Below are 8,469 nucleotides of genomic sequence, written 5' to 3'. Positions count from 1 at the left end.
AGTTAGGTTCAGATTTTAAACACACAAAGCTGTAGAAATTCAGCATTTATACTTATTTCAAGAAACTATAACTCATTCTCCAAGGTAACTATAACTTGTGCCCTTGCCTGGCGCAGTTTTCTCATCAATAATTGTATTGCAAATGTTGCAACGTTATCATCAATGATGTCATACAAGATGTCAGGACTGATGTAATATGTGGGTTAATTAGCAGTGCATGGTGAGGGCACAAGTTATAGTTAACTTGGGGCACAAAGAAATTTGTATATGTAGGGACACGGATCCACAGCGGTGGATAAGCAGATCCACGCACCAACAGCAATGCCGTGATTGGCTGGCCACTATTTTATCTGTCGAGACACAGGGCCTCAAAATGAAAGTTTAAAGTGATTGAAGGGATCAGGGTAGGGGTACTTGACCTACGGGTGTGATAGATGGGACCTCTGATGAGCAAGAAATTGCCAAAAAAACGTTTTTTTCCACTTGTGCAGAACCATCTGGGTGCTCAGCGCTGGCCCCATGTGAATCTGCGATGTAGCCACTGATTCAGACCCCAATTAAAAAAGAAAATACACCCACTCAAAACTCACACACTTTACCCACAAAACCACTCGCACCTAATCAGCCACTCACACACCCACTTACACAACTACACGCTGATACAGCCACTCATACACCCATTCACAAACCCAAAGCATGGGGTTGGCTGCATTAGGGGGTGTTGGCCACAGACTAGGCCCTGTGGCCAATGGCGACTGTGGATTAACATATGGTAATTAAATATTACTTTGTTTAAAAAAAAAGTTTAAATTCACTGAAAAAAAAAAAAAAAGTTACAGGGAAGTTATAGTCAGCAAAAAGAATTTAAAAAAAACTTACAAATTCTCTAAAAAAATAAAGGTTACAGGGACATTTTAATTAGGTTCTGATTTTACACACTCAAAACCATAAATATTCAGTAGTTATAGTTATGCCTATCTCAAGAAACTATAACTTGTGCCCTATGGTAACTATAACTCGCACTTTGCCATGCACAGTTTGCTCATCAATCATTTTATTGCAAATGTTGCAGTGATAATTTAAATGATGTCAAAGAAGATGTCATGTATGATGTATAATATGGGGTAATTAGCAGTGCATGGTGAGGGCGCAAGTTATTGTTACCTTAAAGCACGAGTTATAGTTACTTGAAATAAATAACTATAACTGCTGAATTTCTTTGGTTTTGTACGTTTGTAATGTGAGCGTAACTATAACGTCCCTGTAACCTTTGATTTTTTTCAGTTAATTTCTGTGGTTGTTTTGATTCTTTTTTTAACGTTAAGTAATTTTAATTACTTTACGTTAATCGAACTACCGCTGTGCGTGGCTGGGGTTGGTCGCACGGCCTGGCTGCATTAACCCCATTAAGCAGCCAACCCTGTACCATGCACACCATTCACAAAAAAGAAAAGGGGGCAGGGTAGGAATCCCCTGACCCTCTAGCCTTGATGCTAGGATTCCCCCTGGCACCCTGCCAGGGCACAAAAGCATTTAAATTTCACCAGGAAATCGCAGTGGATTTGTGAATATGCAAAAAAAAAAAAATGCTGCCTCCCACTCTTGTTTTCACTTTAGACCCTGGGTGGGTCAGGTTTCAGGGGCATTAGGGATTAAAGAAAAAAAAAAAAAGAGTGGGTGCACGGGGCCCTTGTTCTTGGGCTCATTGAGGACTGGGGACCACCACCTCCTGGGGCTTTTTTTTTTTTTTTTTAAATATAAACAAAGGAGGGGGCCAAGCAGACCGGGGCTAAATGTAAAAAATTTTGAAGGGTCCATGCGGACACCACCACCACCTCATTGAGGCCAGTAATGATTTACAACTGGAGGGTCCTAACTATAACTACCCACTGAGATAAATATATATATTTATATCAGTAGCCACTCCGGAGTTAGGATTCCAAAGGATAGGAGGTCCGCTGAATTTTGATTGGTAATAACTTTCCTACTGTTTGACGAATCTCTGTGAAACTATGCAGACCTATTCCTTTTTCTAGACTGGCTGAGGATGCAAAGTTTTGTGGTGTTAAGGTAAGGGAGCGCAAAGAACAAAAGGGTGTCTTTAAACACTTTTTTCCATCAATGCATTTTCTGTAGACTTCTTAGACAAAATAGCTGAACAGATTTTTATGAAATTTGGTAGGAATACTGATTAAGGTATGGAAAGGATCATTTTTCTGATTTGATATATGGGGGCATGGTAAACAGTGATGACAAAAATAACAAAGCACAATATTATTTGTTTATGAAAGCTGTTACAAAATAAAAAGGCAGTCTTGTTGTTTGGACCACACTTTGGCTGTGTTCTGAGTTTCTAAGTGAAATATAGTTTACTAATATTATTTAAACCTATAGGAAGAAATGAGGCATTAAAATCTGACTATTTAAGGAAAAGGTATTTTTAATAGTGTTTATATCTTTTTTTAAAGTTTACGGAGTTCCGCAGTACTTACTTGGAAGGAAGCCTTCTGTGGTACCTACCGAAAAAAAAAAAAAATTATGACAAAAGAGACTCAACTGATACCACACTCCAAGACATGCTAGCCCCCTCTCCAACAGGCTACTTCAATGTATAACATGCCACTCCACACACCTCCACTCTAAGACACTGTCACGCACCACTCATTCTACAACACGAGATTCTAAGACACCACGGCCACTCTGACACACCAATCTACTGTACGTCATTCAACTCCACAACATTCTGCTGTACGCCACAACACTGTATGCCACTCCACGAAACTGACACTTTACTCCACTCAATGCCACTCTAGGACACTGTACTCCACTCTACACAACTTTACTCCACTCTGTCACACTATTCCACTCAACCACACTCTGCAAATTCCATGACACTCCACTATAAAACACTGTACTCCACTATGACACTCTACTCCATTCTGTGTCACTTCACAGCACTCTACTTGGCAACATGTCACTCGTTGACACTCGACTCTACGACACCCCACTGTATGACATGTCGCTCCACTGTACAACATGCCACTCAAAAACATACCACTCCACTGTGCGGCACTCCACACCCCTGCATGCTTAACACACAGTACAACACACCACTCTACGACATGCCACTCAGGTCTATGCCACTCCAGTCTACTGTTCACAACAAGACACTATACGCCACTCTATGGCACTCTGCAAAATTCTACTTCACTCTACACAACTCCCTCTATGCCACTTTACTCCGCTATACCATAATCTACAACACGCAAGTCCACTTTGCCACTCCCCTCTATGATATTTTACTCCACTCTACAACACTCTGCACCACTTGATGATACTCGGTTTGATAACACTCCACTCAATGACACTTTATGACCCTATATGCCACTCCACTCTACCATAGGCTATGATGCACTACTCCGCAACACTCTACGCCACCGTATGCCCCTCAACGACACTGCACTCTATAATTTTGGCTGTCACCGAACTCACGCATACTTGTTTGATTACATGGACTCTTACTATCTCTGTATATTTTTTCATACTTTGCAATACTAAGGATTAAAGCATCTGTTACAAATTTACCCATCGTGGAGTGCCCTGGTTGCTCTTTCTAGGTTTTGCACTCTATAATTTGAAACACATTTTTATTTTAAATAAACTCCGACATTTAATGAAAAACACAAAAGGTTAAGGCTTAGTTAGGAAACCTTGATTTAGTATTTCTATGCAGAACCAACTTAAACTACATAAACATTAGAAATTCTAAATTTATCATTAGAGCTTTACAGTTCTAACTTAAGGTTAGAATTTGTGCCCCAACCAAAACTAACTATAATGCATGCACATCCATACAGTGTTGTCAACTTGCTAGCCAGACTAAATCAACTAAACTTGCACCTTCCCCATGCACTGCTTATACCCTATCATACTACATCACTTATGGCATGGTCAATCATAACATTCATAACAACACTCATGACATCTCACATGACATAATTTTTTAGACGAGTGTGTATGGTAGAGTGACAACAGTTAATTTAGGCAGATTAGTGAGTTGACAACACTCAGCCCCTCATTATGACATTGGCAGTCTTTTTGGAAGACTGCTGTGCTGGCGGCTGCAAAAAGACCGCCAGTGTTGGTAGTCTCACGACTGCCGTATTACGAGTCTGAGACCGAATACCGCCAGATTACAGCCACAAAACAGACACTGCCAGGCCAGCCGAGGGCGGGAGAGAGTTGGTTCTACCGCCAGCACCGCCACACCGCAAGGACTCTGCCCACCGTATTACGAGCAGTAATATGTCACGGCAGTCCTTGCAAAGTGGTGCAGCATTGATAGTGGAAGCGCTGACATCCACCCTCTCCTGGACGACCACCTTGATATAGGCTGCTGTGCGGCCCAGACAAGTAGGTGGAGTGACTGAAAGGGAGGTGGGTGTGGCAGGTACATGTATGGGGTGTGTGTATGTGTGTGTGACTGTATGTATGTATGTATGCTTGCATAGAGGGGGGAGTGTGAATGAATGAGGAGGGGGTGTGGGAGTGAATGAATGCGGAGGGGGGTGGAGGTGTATATGAATGCTGGGGGGGTGTGCATGTGTGCAAGCAAGTGGGGTGTTTGTATGTCAGTGTGAGAGAGAGTGGGGGTTTGTGTATGTCAGTGTGAAAGTGAGTGGGGATGCGTGTATTTAATTTGAGAATGAGTGGGGGTGTTTGTATGTCCATGTGAGAGCGAGTGGGGGCATTTGTATGTATGCCTTCGGTTGGGTGGGCGGGGTGTGTCTGCAAGTGTATGGACGGGTGGGGGTGTGTGTTTGCAAGTATGTGGATGGGTGGGGGGTGTTTGCAAGTGTGTGGATGGATGGGGGGTGTTTGCAAGTGTGTGGATGGGTGGGAGGGTGTTTGCAAGTGTGTAGACGTGTGGGAGTGCGTGTATGTCAGTGTGAGAGTGAGTGGAGGTTCGTGTATATCAGTGTGAGAGCAAGAGGGGGTGCGTGTATGTCAGTGTGAGAGCGAGTGGGGGAGTGTTTGTATGTCAGTGTGAGAGCAAGTGGGGGTGTTTGCATGCGGTCGGCGTGTCTGCAATTGTGTGGATGGGGCGGGGGTGTCTGCAAGTGGGTGGGGGGGTGTTTGCAAACTTGTGGGTGTGTGCCATCAGTAGGAATGGGGATTCCGGTCGCCGGGTGCATTACCGCTAGAGTTTTCGTGGCGGGGCAACCACCGCGAATAGCTTTGCAGTTTGCTGCCTCCTAATATGGCTGGCGGTCTTAGGCCTCGTGCCGGCCTGGAGGAGCTCATGGCCAGCTGCAGCTGTCCAGCATTTGGCGGCATTGTGGCGGTTTGGCTTCAGCCAAACCGCATGACTTGTAAAGCGGCGGTCTTAAGACTGCCATGCTCGTAGTGAGGGTCTCAGTATGGTGGTGTGTGAGTAACTTTGTGTAGCTGATATTAATGCAAATGGCTATCCACCTCAACAAGGTCCTCTTCTGTATATAGCCTTCCCTTTCTTCACTCCAGAGAACCGCACAAAAAGCAGATTGTCCACTCAATGATCCTTAATACAATTGTTGTAAAAGCTTAAAACTATTTTGGAGCCCAAACCAGTGCAGCCTCTACCCTTTAAAAGTGTTAAATTGTACAAAACACACTAGTAGAGTATTGGGTTGTACAACATTGATGGGAGACCCACCAGGTAAGATGGTGCACAAGACCTCAGCACCAATTTGTTCATTAAAAAATTGGTATAGAATGCACTGAAGTAGTTCACTTAAGTGGCGAGCTGACAATCACAATAAGGAAGCCAATCTTCAAGTTCAGGAGATACATCGAGCAGCTATACATTGGCTCAAAGGGTGAACATGAGTAATGTCAAGACCAATTTGAAGTGGAAACATCTGTTAAACCTTCACTAGATCTAATCACAACAGGTGATTTAAACAAGGATGGTTGGTCCAGTAAACATACAAATTCCTAACAAATAACCAATTACAGTGCCCACAACAAAGTCTTGCTGGGCTAAAGAGAAAACAAATGAAAGGACATCCAATAGCTTTGCCTGAATGGGGTTTGCATTCCAGGCACAACACCAGGTCACAAATGTTTCCGAGCCTCCAACGTAAATGGATTTAATGGAGGGGCTCCTAGTGGTGTAGATGACAACCACCACCTCAGTCAGCAGATCAAAAAAGATCAATTGCTGCTGCTTAATTCCCACGCATGGGAGTGTCTATTGGATAGATTCAGGTGGAAGACCTTGCTGAGAGAGGAGGTCCACCCAAAATGGTAGGGTGATGAAAAATCAGATGCTCATGCTTCTGGTATCACATTACAGTGGCTCATTCGTTCCCTATGGTCTTCAGAAACTGGGACAGGAGTGGAAGAGGTTAGAAGGTACAGGAGTCTCTGGTTTCATTCCTGCCAGAATGCTTCTCCTAGTGAGTGTTCTTGTGGAAACTCCAACATAAAACCTGTTGCCACTGTTCTTTTCCACCATGGGGAAAACATCTAGCCAGGATTCTCGCCACAGCTGGAGGAGTCCCAGCACCACATTGGGATGTAGACCTCACTTGTGACCAGCCAGATGACATCTGCTCAGTTTGTCTGTGCTGGCATTCAGAGATCCTGCCATGTGATTGGTGAGCAGAAAGATTCCCCGGTTCTCCAACCATTTCCAGAGATGCAAAGCCTCTTGGCACAGACCCCACTCCTCCTTCCCTTTTGCAGTACCTCATGGTGGTGTTCTCTGTGAGAATCTGCACCAGCCTCCCCTTGATGGCCAGTAGGATAGCCTTCAGGGCCAGATGAATGGTACACAGCTCCAGCATATCAATGTGGAGCGAGCCACCAATTGGAGACCAGAATCCTCTGATTTCTACATCATCCAGGTGACCCCTCAACAGTGATGCATCAATTTCATTTTCAGCTCTGAGCGGGGAAGGCAGTGAGGCTTGCCGCTGGACAAATTGTGGCTGATCAGCCACCATTGCAGATCTTGAGCTGTCTTCTCCGAGACACGGATGGTGTATAAAAGGGGGCTTTGATGCAGGCCTATCTGGGATTTCCTTTGACACAGAATCAGGTGAACCTTCAGCTTATTTATGGTGCAAACCAACAATTTCAAAAGGTCTGGTGTTGTCCGGATATGGCCCATGACTGACTGACTGTGTGTTGAACCTGCCTTCAACGTATGTAAACATACTTCCAAAGATGGACAGTGACCACTGACCTTACCTCTGTGAACATATGGGGTTTGCTGGTGGGGCTGAAAGGAAACACAGTAAACTGAAAATGCTCCTGGCCCACTTTGAACTGCAAGTAAAGCCTGTGGTACTACAGGACTGTTTTGTTAGTACGAGGATGCTGCACAGTTATTTGGGTCCAGAGCAGATAAGGTCTGGGCCAATGCGAGCACATTAATATGCTGCTGGGTCGATAACGGCCCAGGGAACTCTTACACCTCAGTGCCAGTGAAGAAACTGGCTCAATGAGTGGGAAACTCAGAGGAGCACGAATTATATATTGATGCTCTCATGTCTTGCCTTGGAGTTGGAATGGTGGGAGGGGGTTGAGTAGCTTTTTATACCAGGATGGAGTCAGGCTCCTTGACTTGTAGCAGGAGTGCAACCTGCTCGAAGGCCACAAGAGTTTCCTCCTCCCCCCCCCACCATATTAGACGCTTTGGATTCTGAACCAGAGGGGAATTCAGATTCTGAAGCAGTTCTTGTACTAGGTACCTCCTGTAAAACAAATCAAAGTCCCTCCTTAAGGGAGCAGAATATCGAGTGGGCTCAAACAAGGAACAGAGAGTGACAGCAAAGAGTAAATGGGAGCATTCAGCCAATAAGCAAGCATCTGCTGTTGTGTACAAAGTAGCTGATCCTTCTTCCCTAAAGAAACCCAATCCAGTGGTAACCTTCTCAAGAGTGGTAGACTTAGATTCCCAACCAACCCTTACCTCAATATGTGAATTACTCAGTGCGCATAGGGAGGAGTATTTCAAATATAGTTTACAATCAAAACAGGCAACCTTGAAAGAAAGAAAAAAAAAAGAATGCAGTGCGAAAAATGTCCATGATGGTCTTTTCCATTGGTGTGCGTCCAGTTGAAGCAGAAGAATGTACTAGCACCTTGGAAGACAAACCAGTCAGTATGCAGAAGTAATTCACACAGAACAGGAGCAGAGATTGAGAGATGTGGCTTGAAAACTCAAAGATATGGAGACTAGAAAGAGGTGTAACAAATTTTAAATTCTGCGCATTAATGAAGAAGCAGAAGGAGACGATCCCAGAACATTCACTGTCCAGCTATTTCAGATGGCCTTTTCTACATTGGCAGATTGGGATATAGATAGCCAAACCCAGCGGATGCATTGTTTACCCCTTCAGCAACCTAACGATGTGGATGGTATCCTTGGGAGATTTTAATAAAAGTCAGCCTCTTCATCTTTCAACAGATAATGTTCAA

Source organism: Pleurodeles waltl, chromosome 9 (assembly GCF_031143425.1).
Source record: "Pleurodeles waltl isolate 20211129_DDA chromosome 9, aPleWal1.hap1.20221129, whole genome shotgun sequence".
Taxonomy (NCBI): domain Eukaryota; kingdom Metazoa; phylum Chordata; class Amphibia; order Caudata; family Salamandridae; genus Pleurodeles; species Pleurodeles waltl.
This window is presented reverse-complemented; position numbering follows the sequence as displayed.